We start from the raw sequence: 18,938 nt of genomic DNA on the forward strand, positions 1-18,938 counted from the left end.
CTGTGCGGCAGACACTTGGGGGGCAGAGCACTCGCCCAAAAAGCACTTCGACAAGGATACTACTAGCCAACGATGAAGGCAGAAGTTGTCGATCTCTTCAGAAAATGCGACAAGTGTCAGAAACACGTCAATATCCACCATCAGCCTTCTTCCGACCTCAAATACCTCGCCAGCCCGTGGCCCTTTGCACAATGGGGCATCGACCTCCTGGGACCATTCCCGCCAGCAACAGGCGGAAGAAAATTCATAGTTGTTGCAGTAGATTACTTCACGAAGTGGATAGAAGCCGAACCTCTGGCAACTGTTACGGCCCGAAACATATAGAACTTCTTTTGGAAGAACATAATATGTCGTTTCGGGTTACCTAGGATACTAATTTTTGACAATGGAAAGCAATTCGAGGATATCAAGTTCCAAGAGTGGTGCCAGAACATGGGGATTCAGCAAAACTTCACATCAGTCGCGCACCCACAGGCAAATGGTCAGACGGAAGTAATGAACAGAGCCATCCTGCGCGGACTGAAAGCACGTCTGGATCGTGCTAAGGGACTGTGGGCCGAAGAGCTACCAAGTGTCTTGTGGGCTCACCGAACTACAGAAAAAACCGCCACGGGAGAAACCCCTTCAACCTCACCTACGGCACTGAAGCAGTTATCCCGACGGAAATCGAAATACCAACATTGCGACTAGAAACATACGGCGATCGGACAAACGAAGATGAGTTACGTACCAACCTTGACCTATTGGACGAGGTAAGGGACCTCGCACACATCCGGGCAGCGGCCTACCAGTAGCAGGTAACTCGCTACTACAATGCTAGAGTAAAGCGACGAAGCTTCCGAATCGGCGACCTGGTCCTTCCTAAGATTATGGTGCCCGAACCCGGCGTGGGAAAACTTGGACCAAACTGGGAAGGGCCCTATAAAGTAAAGAGAGCTCTCGGGGGGGGGGGGGCATACGAGCTCGAAACCTTGGAAGGCAAACTAGTACCTCGAGCGTGGAACATCGTGAACTTAAGGCGATACTACCTATAAACCGCCAAGCGAAGTGGACGAAATCGCTATAAGGTCCTATGGGCCACGATGCGGAGCCAAGAGGAACCTCGGCGTAAACAAGCAAAGAAAAGTCGGGCATATTATCAGCTCGGCAAAAAAACCAGTTCACTGCAAAAGCCTTCGCGGCAAAACAGGTCGCGGAAGTACAATAACCCGGACAAGTGGCATATTATCAGTTCGACAAAGAATCAGTTCGGGAAAAAGGAACATGGGCAAAAAGATTTATCTATTCCGTTGCAAGAAACAGTACATTGGCCATCAGAAGGCACTTCAAAAGAAAATTATCTTTACATGCCCGGAGCTACTTCTTCGCCATCAGAAGGCACTTCAACAACACCTGAAGGCCCTGCCTCTCCTTCAGAGTCCGGCTCACCATCGGCAGCATTGGCCATCTCCTGAGTTATACGCGAAGTGGATATGGCACTAACATCGAGGTTGGGGTACGTGTTCCGGATCATCCACCGGCTCAGCTTGAACCCCCTTCTGTAAGAATCCACCATCAGATCGTCAAAACGCGAAGAGGCAATGTAGTCTTCAACGGCCTTCTTCTTGGCATCTTCAATGCCTTGGGAAAAAATCTGCGTTTTCTCCCTGATGTCCTCCTGAAGATATTCGACTTGATGCTGCAAATCCAACTTCAAGTCCGCCATGTGCTTGACAATGACCCCCATGGCCTCGGCATCACGCAGAGACCTTGCCTGCCTGGCCATTGCGACGCGAGCAGCCTCTTCAGCAGCATAAGCGGCCGCCTCAGTAGCTCGGGTATTCGTCTCTGCAGCACGGAAAGCCTCTTCAGCAGCATGGGCGGCAGCCTCAGCAGCTCGCGCCTATCGCGATCTCCTCTCCACTTGGGCTGCTAAGGCATGAATTGAAGAATTCACCTACCAAAATAAACAAATGAGCAATGACAGCAAAAGCGACAGAAAATGAAAAAGGCAGACGAAATCTGACTTACCACCATAGCATGTGTTACGGCGTGGCAGTCGACCTAGTTCAAAGGAAGATCGGTCCACGCCGCGATCTCCTCAGGGAAAGTAGCCTCCCTACTCTTCTAAAGAGCATAGTTTGGCGTCAACACGCTCCTGAACTCCCCTTGAGCTCCCGAGCCCGAGGGCCCAGCTCGCGTATGAGCGGACCCAGAGTGAGCAGGAGCACCCGCATGAGTAGTCTCAGCGTAAGGCCCCTGATAGTTTCATACATCGACGGAGTCACCTCGGGCTCCCTCGGCAGATCCTTCGGTGTGTGGCCTGGAACTTGAGGCTCCTCATCTGGGGGCAACTCGGTACGAGTTCACTTGGCGACCCGCTTCCTCCTTTTCATGCCCTAGAACAGGCGCCACCCACGAATTCTCTCCGCATCCATCACAACTGTAGAAACGAGTTCGACATCAGAAAAAATGAAGGAAAAAAGCAAGCAAGAAATTGTAGAACTAGAAACCTACCTGAACTCAAACCGGCCGCAATAAGCTTGGCCTCCGTCAAGTACTCATGACACTTTAAACCTTGCCGTGCCCATTGCTGGAGGCCCTTCACCGTCTCTTTGTCGAGAGTGACACCAGAATCAGGAGTGGCCTCACCCCACCCGGTCTGAAAGGGCCATCCTTGCGCACTTCGCACGCCGAAGTAGTCCCGCTTCCATGCCGGGACCTTATTAGGAAGATCGTGCAGAAGCTTAAAGCCCGGGCAAGGAGAAAGGTAATACGCCCGTCTTCCCCTAGGAAGAGAACCCGCTTGTCTCTTAAGCATCAAGATGGAGGAGAATATCTCCAAGTCTAAAGGGAAATTCTGCTCGCAGAAAAGGGAGACTGTCCCCACTAGGTTTCGAATAGAGTTCAGGTGAAGCTGGCCAATGGTAATGCCAAAGTGGTTTATGACTTCGACTAAAAGGGGGTGGAAAGGCAGTCGCAGCCCCGCGACGAGCTGCTCTTGAAAAATCTTGATCTTGTCAGGACCGTGTTCCCAAGGAAAACTACCCGAGGGAATGAAATATGTATACCCCCCAGGCATATTGTAAGACATACGTATAGATTGGAGCCCCTCGGGCGTCATGGTTGAGGGACCAAACCTATCTAGCATCCGACCTCAGTGAGAGGTAGACGCCAAATTGCCCGAAGCTGCTCGGCCTACGGGTTCATAGTCATCCTCAAGTTCCACCTCGGGATCACTAAGGCAGTCGGGGGATACAACTCGGTTTGTAGAACCTACATCAGTCCTACTTGAAGAGTCGTTTGAGCTATCAAAGCTAGACATCGAGGAAAATAGGTGGATTTAGGAAGGTACTCACTGGAAGAAAGTTTTGAAGGCTCCGGAGACAGGAACAAGCCAAAAAACCTTGGAGGCTAAGTAACCAGCCTAGACGCGAGCTGAAAAACTTGGACGTGAGCTCAATAGGCAAACCGCAGAAGTGACAAATCAACTGGGGTTCCCCACTATTTATAGTTACAGTAACTAAGAATCAACCATGCAGATCAAAGACGATCCGGCCACCCACATTCGCGCTTACAGCACGTCCCCTGAGGTCGAGGCGTGATTGGCGCACGTCTTTTCGAAAAGAGCGAAATGTCAGTGCATGTCTTTTGAAACCGACGTCGCGCCGGCGCACGTCTTTCCGAAACTAACCGCGCCGCACGTCCCCCTACAACTAACAAAAACCACCAGCGCACGTCCCTTTAGAACGACAGAGGCACGCTTTCTTCAAATTTAAATGACCCACTGTCACGTCCCAGCGGCGCGAATTTTTGAAATTTAAAACGCGCGTTGTCATGACCATCAACATTCATGAGCAGTAGGCACGTTTCCCGCCTTCTCGAAACTGAAGAACCCTAGCAAATGCAACTCGCGCGGTCAAGATTTGAAGGACGGGACAAATCCACTTACCACCTTGCAAAACTCCCCGCACCAGGGCAAGACCCTTGGCGCGAGGTGTGGGGGGCAATTGATGAAGGATGATTTGGCCCGACCTCATAGTTATGCGACACGTGGCAAAAGCAACAACTCAGCACAAAAGCAAGCCTAAGGCATTTTCACCAAGAGGAGAAACCAGCGGACCGAGCTCCCTACTAGGGACCCAAACTCACCCTTGGCCCCAAACCAAAAAGAAATCCACTGGCCTGCCTTGCAACAGTTCGGGACATACCTCGCCGAACTGACCTACCTGGTAACAGCTCGGGATGCACCTCGCCGAACTGACCTGCCTTGCAACAGTTCGGGACATACCTCGCTGAACTGACCTACCTGGTAGCAACTCGGGATACACCTCGCCGAACTGACCTGCCCTATACATACCTCCGAACTCAAGACTTCGCCTCGCTCACCACTCCACACCTTCAGGGCACCAAAACCAAACAAACCGTACTATGCCTGACACTGAGGAAGTCCATTCCCAAGGGCGCCGCACCTGACTGGCTTGGGATCTGACGCTTGACGGCCGCATTCTAAACGGCCACCTGCCATCGCCACCTGACACCGCCATCTCCAGTTAGAGAGACGGTTAGGTAGTGACGGTTCTGTCCCAGTAGAAAGGACGACGACCGAATTGACAGACGTAAGGGTAATCATACCCGACCTGACAAGGGCCTCGGAGCGAGTGCACGAAGTGATTATAAGAGCCCCTTGCCCCCAACGAACAAGGTATGTGAACTTTGCGCCATCTGGTCTACACTTTGCCTTTGAGAGATTACTGACTTGAGTTTCGGAGTTATCACACCGGGTTCCCCCCAGAGTTCTCTCATTTTTCCCGTTTCAGGCTCCCCGATGCTCTAGCTTAGAGGTGAGTTCGTTGACAGTTAAGACCGACCGGATTGCGCTCCATCAACACTGATTCACACACGCATGTTATTTCATAAGGTTTATAGCAGAGATATTGTCACCAAAACGAGAATCCCATTTGACAAAGATGAGTACAGATAATTGCCAACTTTAGCGCATCAACTTTGGACATTTCAACATCTATCACCTTAGGTTGAAGCTGAGCTTTGAGAGAGGACTGATGTTTATCAAGCACAACAGACATTGTAGAGCCAACTCAAGTTTTACAGGCACCATCAAAGCAAATCACAATATCATACCTCACAATCCAACCAAGAAGAAGCAAATAATTGTCCAATACATGGTCCTCCATGTACAACAACTGACAAGTTAAACACCATTTAGCCACACAAAGATTTAATTTTGCAAACAAGGGCTTCTAGGGTTTACAGTTTCACCATGGAAAACCACTCTATTTCGAGCAATCCAAACTTTCCACAAGGTCATTGTCTGGTTCCCAAACACCTCCCATGAGGCTTCATCCTTACTCTTTATTCCCCTAAACAAGCTTTGAAATTGGGATTTGCATGCCATCCATCCTCCAACGTAGGATGTCAATTGAACTAGATTTGGTCCAATCCGATTCAGTCCAATGTGAATCCATTATAAATGGATCAGGTCTAATTCAATACAATGAATGCTTTAGACCAATTTGGACCGGTCCATTTCAACATCTGGACTATTCAATCTGTTCAAATTCATATTGATTTAGACTATTTTCAATCCAAGCCCAATCCACTGACACATAAATTCTTGTTTTATATTAATCGACCAGATATTGACTTAATCCAACCCAATCCATTATAAATTTGTTACGGACGAATCAGGTCCCAATCCATCCAAATTGATTTTGGACTGGATGAGATCCAAACCAAAATCGATCCATTGACACCCTTACTCCAACCCATCACATTGAACGAGATTGCTCTAGCCACCACATATAGTAAAAAATATATCATTGTCATCCCTTAAAAAAACAATAGTTCGAGGGAGTCACATAATGTGGCAAATGATCATGACATAACTTTATGATCTCTTTAGACTTTGCAATGGTAAACTGAGAAAAAACAATAGTTGGGTATAATTCGTAAAGAATAAGTGTTTTCAATAGTAAAAGGTGACTGGTATTAGATAGATGATCGGAGCTTCATCAATGATAATTGGTTACAGCAGTGATGTGAGTGACAGTGATATGAATAGCGACTAAGGTTATTATAACTCTATAAGTTGAAGACAATTACATGAGGTTTTTATGTAATTTGATTAATCCAATTTTTAGCCTATAATAGACAATTATATGAACTTCATCAATGATAATTGCTTCTTATACTTTTTTTAGGTAATCCAAGAGAAAATGCCACATACTCCTTACGGAAACATGCAAAAGAAAGAAAAATTCCATCGTTGTCTTTTCGTTTCTATCATGATAAACCTAAAAACAGGTTGATATTTTCTACTTCAGGCGAGCTATTTGAACCATTTTGAACCATTCCTCTCTCAGTGTCATGACTTATGTTTTGTGATTAAAGGCTTCCCAAGTAGGTGGGAGAGCTAAATTTATGTGCTAATGACAATGTAAATGTATGAAAGATGGTTTTTTTTTTTTTAATTAATGAAAGTGTTGTTTTACCAAAAATATAAAGAACCATTGATTGTTTTGCCTACTCTCCTATTGCTATTATTCAGTCACTGAAAATAAATCTAATAATTAAAAGGTTAGGGTCCATTTAATTCATAATCAGAATCCAAATTAGAACGATCTATTCTTTCTGCTTGTTTGGTTCAGATGGGAATCGGAATCAGAATTAGAATCAGCTGAAACAGATTCTCATTCTCATTCTCAAGGGAGGGAGAGGGTTGGCTCAACTAAAGAGTTGGAATTGGAATGGGTCATTCCTTCCGATTCTAAACCCCTATTTCCACAAACCAAACGGACCCTTATGTCTCCCAAAATGTGATTACATTTTTTTTTTTAATTTTACTAAGAAAAAGTATAAACTAAAATGAAATGATTTTACAAAGCTCAAAAAGATATTGTATTTGAAGGAAAAACAAAAAATGCATACCAAGTTTGTCTAATCCAATATGGTCCATGGTTCCCTGTTTTCTGAAAGCTATTCTATTCAAGGAATTATTTTCTAGGTTTTATTAATGGAGTCAAAGCCTTAGTGCATTCAAAAGAAATTAAAGTGAATGTTATCTTCAAACCAAATTTCCTAGACAGATCACTCTTATGATAGTGTACCCCCATTTAATGGAACAACCAAATTTTATACGAGCTCTTCAAATGGGTATAAATCATCATCAATGATAGCATCAACAAGCACGAATGTACTAGTGGGGTATCATTAGGGGTGCAACCAGGGCTGATTGTGTTGGGTTGAAGGTCAGCCCAAGTCCAACCATGGATTTAAAACTTAGGTTTTAGGCCTGGCCCAACCCAAGGTTAAGGCCAAATTTATCGACCACAGGCCTAAACCTACCCTAACCTAATATAATTTGAGTGGGTTGGTCAACTTGAAAAGAATTTTTGGACATAGTTTGTACATCCATTGCTTTGTTGCCAATTTTAGGAATAGAATGGACCAGAAATATGTAGTAATGCCATTAATAATTGCACATATAATAGTACATGCATTGATATAATTAGAAAAACTTAAGGTCTGTTTGGTTTATAGCTGGAATCGGAATCAAAATTCTTCAAAATTAGAATTGGAATGGTTCATTCCCATAGTCTGTTTGGTTCAAAAAGAAATGAGAATGAGAATTAAAATAAGCAGGATGGAATTTCATTCCCGAGGGAGGGGCGGGGAATGGCCATTCCCTCAAATGAGAGAATGCCATTCCAATAGGAATGGAAATGGGATTCCGATTCCACCTAACCAAACAGTTGGAATCGGAATAGCCCATTCCATTTCTGATTCCAGACCCCTATTCCCACGAACCAAAAGGGGCCTAGTCACATTGATCCCAATCCAAAGCGTGAAAACTTAGGTTGGATTGGATCGGGCTCAAGTTGGGCCTGATCAATTTGCAGCCCACTTATGGGCCCAAACCACCTTGCGAAGCCACACTTTGTCTCCAGCCCCTCTGGTCTTCCCCATTTGGCAGACGGTACTGCACAAAAATTTGATGCGACCCATCTAAGGTGATATTTGGAAATCTAAAACATTGTAATATATGCCTGAGACCGATTAGACATGTAGTCATTCTCCTCCTCTTAGATGTGTTGGGTTTCACCTCTGAATGATCCTATACTCCCCCTTATCTATTACTAGATTCTAAAATACGATTGTCTTCATCAGCCTATTATCTCTTACTTCCTTACTTCCTTAGAATTTGGTGATTTTTTATATTAAAGAAAATAAAGCATGGACTATTCATGTTAGAATTCACGTGTGAATAGTGTATGGAAGGAAGAGAGTCTCATATTAGAAAAAAAGGGAGATGCAAGGGGCTTATATAAAAGAATGGCCCATAAGACCAAAACCCAATTATAAAGGCTTTTGAGTTGTAAGTGGTGTTTATCTCTTTATGTATAAGTCTTACATACACATATATTGTGACTCTCATGCGTTGTTGATCTCCCATGATGACTCTACCCATTGGAATGTGCTTTCAAAATTGGTCCCCTATTTTCATACTGGCAAAATACCCTTATCCTTATATTTAAATAGAAGAAGATACCGTTATCCTTATATTTAAATAGAAGAAGCTGCAATAAGCCAATAACCACTTTGATCAAGACTTCTCAATTAGATTTTTCTAACATAAAAAAAAAACCTCATAAGCAAACAATATATAATTATGCTTTAGAGGTACTTCAGACTCTAAGCTCCATGTATATGCCAACTCAAATGCTCTTATACCAAAAATGTGCAGACTTGGAGGAAATTGAACTCTAGGCTTTTGCCAAAGATCCTCTAATCTAATTCGCCCTTTTGTTCAAAGCAAATTTTAGGTTTGAAATCAAATTTAAGATCCTTAAACGTTTTTGAATTTAGAAACCTAGACTGATTTAGCTCATCATTTCTTTCCTTGTGGGTCTTTACCACCCAATGAATAAGAGAACATCATCTAAAACTAGGGTAATTGACCCTCTTCAGGTGGGCAAGCAGATTAGTGACCCACCCATACTTCATGGTGGGCCTTGCAAGGTCTACATACTCAACAGGTTCACTGGCCACTGGGATATTTAAGCCCCTCTACCCAAGTAGTATGCTTTTACAAAGGAGCAGGTCTAGCAAATGGGTTTTGTTAGAGAAGTCTGAACAATGGTGATATGGGCCTGATGTATCAGGACTCAGTAGATATGTATTACTCAACTCAACTCAACCAAACGCTGTCGACCAGTCTGATATGAAGTAAAATGGTGAAATGCGCATGATGTATCGGAGTTGGGATTTCCTACCTACAAGAACTCTATCCACGCCTCACTACTGCTATACATTGAGAACATCTCCCGTATATACATGTTACTATTCATGGGGAGATGTTCCCAGTGTACAGCTATAGTGCCATGTGGGTAGGAGATCTGATTTTGATGTATCGGAGCTCATTAGATATGTTGTGCTCAACTCAACTCAACCCAACCAAACCCTGTCTATTGAGTAAAATGGTGAAATGGGCCTGATGTATCGGGGCTCATTAGATATGCTGAACTGAACTGAATTCAACCAAACCTTGTCTGTTGACCAGTCTGATATGGGAAAAATTTGTGAAACTGGGGCTGATATTATCGGGACTCAACAGATAATTGTGCCTAACTCAACTCAACCCAAGCCCTTGTTCAACTACATTGAATAAGCTACTTCAATCCAGTTCCTCCATGCTACTCTGTTCACTAAAATATCCAGTGTAAAGTTGTGGGTACTCAAATCATTTCCCACTACTCCAATCTATATCTTTTGGCCTGGCCCTAAATTAAGTTTCATGCTTGAAGTACAATACTCTTTTTTCTCTTACTTTATTTTTATTTTATTTAGTCTGACAATTTACAAACCGGTGCTTATTCCCATTATTTTAATTTAAACTTGTGCATTTTAACCAATTCAAACTATTCATCATCATAATCATTCATATGTTAGGGTGGGCCTTGGTGCAGCGGTTGGATTGCTCCATTGCGATCTAGGTGACCAAGGTTCAAATCTTGAGAACAGCCTCTCTCATGGATAAGGCTATATATATATATATATATCTGTCCCTCCTCAAATCTTGCATTAATTATGAATTTTATCTTCCACTCGACCCTAACACAAATGATTGCATTTCTGAAAGCCATGTTTTCTTGCCTAAAATCGGATTTTAGCTAAAATTTTCATAGATCGGGGCAGATGGTATTTGTGCAATAGTTTGAAAGTCATAACTAAAGGCTTGGTTAATTTGACAAATTTTAAATTGATCCATGACTATTAAACCTTTTATGTCACTTAATCAACCAGATTGGTTTGGACTTTGGAAAATCAAAATCATCCCATATTAAAGTCACAGACCTCATAGAGTTTTGGAGTAAAGTTTTTGGGTTTTAAAACTCTTCATCTTGTAAGACTGAAGTTGGTGGGTTGGGCTTGGGCGAGGCTAGATTTGAGCTTCTATTTATAAGGCAATACTCTAAGGCCTAAAGAGTCATAGTTTTAAAAGGCTATGACGTGAGGGAAGACTTTGTAGTATATTTCAGAGAGCGAGGCCTTAGAATTGAGAGGCATTTGCCTCTTGCCTCAAATAGGCAAAGATGTATACCCCTTTCAAAAAGTAATCTTCCCCTAATAAAATATTGAGAGAGAGGTAGAGGATAAAAGGCTATGAGCTAATGGCCTTTGAATATTGAGAAGCATCAATTAAAGAGGTCTTAGGGGTCTAAGAGGATCATAGCTTATTCGTCCATTACTCAAATGTCTCTTCTTTTTCTTATCCTTAACAAGTTCTCTCTTTTCAAATCTCCTAAAAACCTCTTAATTCAAACATACTTTCTTAATAAAACACAATTGCATATTCTCTATCTTAGTTAGGTTTAAAAACAGTTCACCATTTTTTTTACTGAAAAAGCTTATTGTTGTGTACCATGCCCCCTAAAACAAGGTTCTCGATGGGTGAAATAAAAATTTTCAAATGCATTTATCATATATACATATAGAGAGAGATTTTCTCACAATTAATTATGCCCATCCATAGTCCCTTTGCTTAAAAGGGGTTTGAAGACTTGCCATGTATTTGCACAATAAGGCAAACCTGATTGGATCAACAAGAGCCTGTGGTGGAATCACTAAGGCTGCGTTTGAAAATGATGCAAAAAAGTGTGAATGTAAATATGTAGAGTGTAAAACGGTTCATATAAATTGCAAAGTTGGGTTAGTTTTGCACTAACAAATTTACATTCTTACCAAACAGGCTTTTAGTTGTAATAGATGAAAATACGAATCCAATAAAACATATGCCTTTTTTTTTTTTATCAAAAGCCCACTTAAATGCAAATTTATTTATTTTTTATTGATGTACTTTTACATCTTATTATCAATGAAAATATGCATTGATCTATCATTTGTTAATACAAAAATGTAATATTGCCAAACACAAGTAAAAGTGAACCAGAGTGCAAATTTACCCTGACCCAAGATTTACATTCTATTTGCATTGTTTCCAAACACAGCCTAACTGTCTTTATTTGCCTTTAGGGGGTGCCAATCAGTTGGGTTAAGCGGTAAACCTGCATTGGCTCAACTGTATTGGGTTATTGTTGTATCTCGTCGGCTTAGGGTTGAAATGGTGAACCTGCACTAAACCATTGGCATTGCAGCATTGAAATATTTATAAATATAAGCTTTGTTGGGTATAAATTTGCTATGTATATTGTATATGGGACAGGCCAGGGTGGATTTGGTATCACTTCTTATATAGCCAAATCTGGTTGGAATTGGGTTGAGACAAGCCAGGAACGAATCCAACTTGTAGGATGGCAATTTCTATTCTATCCGGTCAGTATATATCTACCCCACCTGGCTTAATGGGATAGTTTTATTATTTTTTTTTGGCTTGAAAAACAGATTTTGGGGTGGGTATGGGTAGGGTACGGTATTATGCTAAAGTAAATCCTCCCCAACCGACATAGTGTTGTTGTAAGGCATGTGAAATTATGTATTACGTGTTGATTTTAATATTATTTTGAATTTTATGTGAATGATAATTGACAGTCTATGAGTTTTTTACATGTTTTAATCAAATAATTAGAAACTTTGGTGTTTGTTCGTATTATTTTACTTGTTTATTGCTTATATGTAACAAGAAATTAGATGCAAGTTCTAATCATGACCTGCTCATCCTCAAATGTTTGCAGGAAAGATTTTGTATTTTAGAAATTCAACATGTTGCAGGTTTTGAAGAAGGTGTGGTTGGAACGTCAAGGCCCAAGGGAGGCCGATAGGGTATGGTTGAAAGCTTCACTCTGGTCTCTGGTTTCTGCATGCATGCTTGCTTAGTTGATGATATATCGTATAAAATATATAAAAACTTGACTGGGACAAGCTTCTCACAGCATTAAGCAATAAATCTTGTTTAACCATAGATTAGATATTAACACTTGTTCTACATAAACAAATTAGTCAAGTAGAGAAAGCGAGAGGCCTCAACAGCATTAATGCAATTAACTAGTTCGTCAACCGCCCAAAGTTATTACCCACCAGCATCATTCATTCTCTGATCATCTCCCCATGCATAAAATGCTGGCTTCAAGTGGTGTAGCGTGACTTCAGTGCTTTTTTGTCATAGAAGAGGCGCCAAAACTTTTAGGTTGTATTTAATTTGAAGTAAAAAAAAATAGGGAAAAAAAGAAAATGAAAATTAGAAAAACGTTTATAAATCTTGTATAAGTTTTCATATCTTTTCCTTCATTTTTCTATTTTTTCCTTCAAACCAAACATAACCTTAAGGATCCCGTTGAGAGAGAGAGAGAGAGAGAGAGAGAGAGAGATCTTCCATGGAGAAGCTTGAAAAATAAGAACAGGCAATACATTCTACCAGGGATATGTCATGGACGATCAAGTGTTTTACTGATTTGCATACTTCGAGAGAAACCACCCCTTATCAGGCTGTGGCATTTGCTGGTGAAAGCGTGAAGCTAAACAGAAATGAACTCATTGAAAAAGAGGGCAATTTAATTTGCATTAGTACAAATACATGGGAGTGCAAATGAAAAAAAATGCAAATTCTAGTTTAATTTTATGTTAGGTTTTATTCATTCTGCTTCAGGTCTTAATTTACTTCATTTATACTGCAATCAAACTAAATAAGTTAAAATCTAAAATAAAAATAAATCAGAATTTACACTCAAATCATTTATACTATCATAATTTTGCATCAGTACAATTTTATTTGCATTGTAACCAAACACAGCCTTAACAACAACTGCTTGCATGGGATGCATATGGCCATATATAAGTCATATCACATACTTCTAATCATTCAACTGTCCCAATTTATTGAAGACACTTTGAATCATTCAACTATCCCAATTTATTCAAGGAACATAGTTTGAAGTTCGAATCATTTAATTGTCACATACTTCTAATATTTCTTAATAAATAAATGGTAGTAACACTTCTTAATAAATTTATCCATATTAAAGGATCCCACTTTCCTATTTTTCAGGTGAATTGAAGGTAGTCCATTATGTGTTTGGATTATGGAATGCTTAACCAACCAAGGGATGGCTCATTAGTGTGCTAGTTGGTTTGTTCAAGCGTTGACGTGGAATCAAATCCTGCAACCAACACTTTGGGAAAAAAGGGTTAGGGGGGAAGTTGTTAATGGTGCATAACACCGGAAATCAGAAAAAAAAAGATTATGGAATTCTTTTCTCCTTTTATTACCCTTTATTTGAACACTAAGGGGCCATTTGATAATGGGTGAGATGGACTTTTTGCTTTATCTTTTAGGGTCTATTGGTTTTTCAATGGAGGGAGATTAACTTTTTGGTGAACTAAGTTTTCCTACTTACCCGGGTTAAGTGATACCTATCTCTCAGGTGTGAGAGTATGTTAGAATTAATTTGACAAAACTACCCATTAAACAGGTTTAAAAAACAAAAGGAAAACTACAAGAGTAAAAATGATAACATAAAAAAACTTATTTGAAAATAAAAAACATAGATAAATGCACTTACTTGGGTAAGATAACATTTACCTGGATAAATGCATTAAGTAGCTCACAACCTCCTTAATAGCTTATCCACCAAAAGACAACACAATAAGCAATTAAGTTTAGCCACTTCATCTATCATTAAATGGATAATTTTCCTATAAATGAATATCCAAAAAAACTATCATATTTGTTCCTTACTATAGATTTAGTTGAAAAGAACACCATTTCCACTGTATGTAATCAATCAATTTGATGACAGCATAAATTGATGGGGAGGTGGGTTTGAGTTGAACATTTGTAAGTACTAGTAAACGTATCTCAAAATTATTTATAATTCATTGGCATTTTTTGAACATTTATAAGTGGGCTGTTTTTCGAGTGAAAGTAAAAGACATATATGTCCTCTTTATGCCCGTTGTATACTACTTAGTTAAGGGGTAGAAAATGTCCAATGAAAATTCCAGAAAAAAATGGGCATTCGCTCTTTTATATATTGTATAGATTTGAAAGAGGCTGGGGCCTAGGGGTGCTCAACAAACTGAAATTTTGAAAAAACCAAACTGAATTGAGAAAATTAAAATGAAAAATCTGGTCAACTGAACTGACCAATATATAAATTATGTAGAAACTTATATGCATTATATAATATATTTATAATAAATTATAATATATGTATATATAGTATTTATATTATATATTTATACATAATATAAATATTATAAAAATAAAAAAATAAAGAACCGAATTATGGACTAGCTAAGCGATTTATTTCGGTTTGATTTCAGTTCATCGCTTTCAAAAAACTGATGGTACCAGTTCAGTTTCGAAAAAAAAAAAGCCTATGATTCTTTTAACGAAACCGTGAGACCCTTATTAGAGCCCAAGCCTAATGCAATGTATGTTCAAATGCTAGTGTGTGAAGTCATTTTATGACTTCAGCTGACCTAGCTCTGGCAAAGTCAGAGGTTATGATTTCTTCTTTGTCGTATGAAACATTGTTCACTTCACACGAAAATTATCTTTTCCAAATTGGATATCCAACATGGGAGTGGATTTGCAAGTAACATAATAAGCTTGCCATTTATCCACAAATTTAAGCAATAGGGGTATAACTTGGGTGGGCCCAACCCTAGTATGTAATTTTTAAGATGCAATTTAGATGAACTTAGGTTGGGATTTTGTCAAAATTTGAATGGTCCTGACTCGGAAACTCAGGCTAAATGCATTGTAAAATCCTAAAATGAGATACCCAACTTTTACCTCTAGTAATTTTACATGGTCTGGGCTTGGAAATTTTTGTTCTCAAGCTGGTCTTGGGCCCAAAACTTTATAATTTCTTATTTTTGTTCTCAATCGAGTACCCAACTTTCAACTTACATGCACTGGAAACCCGACAAGGGGTTGGACTCGGTGTAAAATCCTAACATCTATCTCACAACACTTGCTGCCATGCATTGGGAACATCTCCCCATCAATAAAAACATACAAATATGAAGATATTCTCGATGTGTGGCTACAAGCAGAGTTGTGAAGTGGGTGTGAGGACAATTTTTATGAGGAGAAAACCTGAACTCAAAAAAGGGACCAAAACAATTGGATGAATTGACCTGCTTTTGATGTCTCAATTGAAAGTTTGATACCAGATGGAATCAAACTTGAACCCGCCCCAAGCCAACCTACTGGAATTAGTACTAATACTGGGTAAATCCTGGTTCAAAAGCGAAACCATACCAATTTTATGCTGTATCACATCTCTAAATAAGGCTGAAAAATAACCATTTACTACACACATATTTAACATACCTAATTTTCAAAAATTGTGCCTAGGTTCTGTTTTTTGCAATGCACATCCAAATTGGAAGCAAAATTTGGACCCGATTCATATTTGCATGCATATGTGTGTGATTGTGATTTGCACCTATACCTGATGGAAACTTTGCACTATCGGTAATATGATTGTATTTTTAAAACTGATGTAAAATTTACACCACTTTCCATCTTTCTCTCTAATAGATTTTTTTTTTTTTTTTTTTTCTGTTGCTCTTAAATAAAGTTGGCAACACATCATTTTGTTTCTCGTTTTACTCCAAACAATAACCTTTATCTTTGGTCTTACTTTCATCTTCTTTCATATAAAACAAGTGAATGACCCGTACTAAGTACAGGGATATATATATATATATATATATACCTATATATGTATGAATAAACATTAATGATTTTTATTACTGATTATAAAATGCCATTTTTTAAGACACTCATACGGTCTACAGGTCCACATAAATTGACACTTATATGTCAAACCCGTAAAATTATATAGGTCATAAAATTCAACTTAAACTGTTTATTACTTTAATTTAACCATTCTTATTATTATTATTAAATTATTTTAGTATTTAATTTAATTTTTTTGTTATATAGTAATAATATTAACTAAATTTGTAATTATTTAAATATTTACTTAAAATAATTTTTTCCAACCGAGTATAATTATTATATAATAGATTTGTTAATTCATAATTTGCATTTAAGAATAAACATTAATGATTTGGCTTAACAATTTTAAAGACTGTTAATAAATATTGATTCTTATTTAAGGTTTAATTACTATATTTGATAATTATTATAGGGCATGCTTCGAATAAACATTAACGATAAAAAATGATTGTTATTTCTTTTTTTATTATTTACTTAATTAAGTACTTGATGATGGATATTGTTATTAATTATTTCTATAAATTATTGATTGTTATTATTATTTACTTAATTCAATAATTTTCAGCAAGTAATTATTTGATTTAATTTGATTTTTTTTTATTTTATTAATTATTTATAATAAACATTTAGGATAGGCTCTTTATTTGATTTTAGAGCTCCTAAGCTTAGGACTGACAAACGGTTATAGAGTCTGAAGCTTCTAAGCTCTTGGCTGCGGCCGAGAGCTTTTACTGCAGGCTTGACACCTGTTGAATCTTTCAGAAATCCTACTACCCCACTCATTACCGACGGCAAGCAGGTGGGGGTCTTGGCTTCCATCAGCCGGCGGATTCGGCACAAGAGAACATTCAAGCAGGTGAAGAACATCAGCCGAAAGCCGAGCACTGTCAGAACCGGCACAAGAGACCGTTCAAACAGAGACTACAGGTCCATCGAAGCTCTCCATCATTTGCATCTCTTAAAAGAAACAAAGAGAGAACCCAGGGAAGAAGGGTACTCTGGTTTGACTGAAGGGTCTGCAAGGGTTTTAAAGAGGAAGGAATGACCTTTTCTGTTACTTTTTCGTGAGAAGAACCTACTGATTTCTCCTGTCTGTAAAATGCTTTGATAACGAAGCAGTTGAAGAAAATGAACAGTGTTTAAATACACATTAATTTATAAAAAGGTAAAATAAATACTTTGAAAAAAATATTATTTTTGTTGAAGTAAAACCATAAAAGAGGTTTTTATAATTGTCAGAAACTTCTTTCACCCCCAAAAGTTCTAAAAGAAAACGCAACCTTGCTTTCTTATAATTGAGGAATTGGAAGTGGCAGATGGAATCCTGTCAGCAAAAGCTTATAATGGCACTATGGATGTGACACACCCAAACTTTTTTGTCTTTTACAACATTTAAGATGTAACCCCTTTTTAAGTCACATCCTCCGCTCTAGAAGCTAATATGTTTCCATTGTTTTAGGCTTTTGTAAAACAAAAATGAGTCTGCATGTGCTCCTCATAGCGCTAATATGTTTCCATTGTTTTAGGCTTTTGGTATTCCGTTAACTAAATATTGCACAAAATAAAAATTACTTTTTTGTTTGGTTAAACTTATTTGAATTGATTAATATTATATAAGTTTAACACATACAAGGATAGTTTTGACATTATGTAATGTTTAAATAACAGAATACTAACGGATAGATCTAAATGTCTATTTTGAATGTTCAAAATATTTAAGCATTGCAATTGAAAATTCAAGATATCCATCTTTCGCTACTCCTAAATGAAACTTTTGGAATAAAATTAGAGGAATAGAGGAGAGGAAATAATCAAGCTTGACAAAGCCCGTCTAGCTCAGTCGGTAGAGCGCAAGGCTCTTAACCTTGTGGTCGTGGGTTCGAGCCCCACGGTGGGCGTCAACAGGATTATCTGTATGTTTGTTCAAATTTTTTGCTCAGCCCTCTCTCTCTCTCGTCAGAACCTGGTACAATCAGGGCTGCAAAATAGTTTCCGATTGTTTGAATTCGATCTCGGTGATTTATGGCTGCAAATGATATACCGAATGTCCTATTTCTTTTTTTTTTTTCGAAAATGCCGAATGTCCTATTTCAATTCCAGTGATTTGAATTCCATCCAATTATATAAATTATTGGATGTATCAGTAAATTTGGTTAAAATGCAATATTTTTGTTAAATTATCGTAGGTTAAGTTTTATATAAATTATTTCTGATTCATATTGTTAAATAAATACAATATCTAAATCAAATTTGTTTTAGTTTATTATTAATATATAATATTTTAATAATTTTAATTTAATTTAATAGTACCATTCAAAATCTGAGTTTGATTTGAATATGATACAAATTCAATGAAAAAGATCTGATTGGAATTTGAATATAAAAGAATCAAATTTGAATATTGCCAATAATCAATTCCATCCAATCCATTTATAGCCCTAAGTGTAATTTTTCTTTCATTTCTCTTCTGTAGGTATCTTCTGTTTTCATAAGATGTTACGAATTAAGGGCCCGTATGGTTCTTGATTGGAATTGGAATTAGAATTCCTTGAAATCAAAATTGGAATAGCCTATTTTACTTGGTTGTTTGGTTCAGGCCAGTATCGGAATCAGAATCAGCCATGATTTTCGATTCTGTCCTTAATAAAAATAAAAAAAGTAAAAAATGCATGAAGATATTGAAAAAAGTATAAATTTTATAATAAATGCAAAAATTAAATAATTTTGT

At 38.5% G+C, this 18,938-nt stretch overlaps 1 non-coding gene across 1 annotated transcript; it reads left to right on the plus strand.

Annotated features, from left to right (window-relative positions):
- The first annotated feature begins 18,035 nt into the window (after window positions 1-18,035).
- On the plus strand, window positions 18,036-18,108 carry TRNAK-CUU (transfer RNA lysine (anticodon CUU)). Its single transcript has one exon. It is a non-coding gene; the product is annotated as a tRNA-Lys (tRNA).
- Window positions 18,109-18,938: the final 830 nt, after the last annotated feature.

Source organism: Nelumbo lutea, chromosome 2 (assembly GCF_056320005.1).
Source record: "Nelumbo lutea isolate HS-2025 chromosome 2, American lotus-T2T, whole genome shotgun sequence".
Lineage (NCBI taxonomy): Eukaryota > Viridiplantae > Streptophyta > Magnoliopsida > Proteales > Nelumbonaceae > Nelumbo > Nelumbo lutea.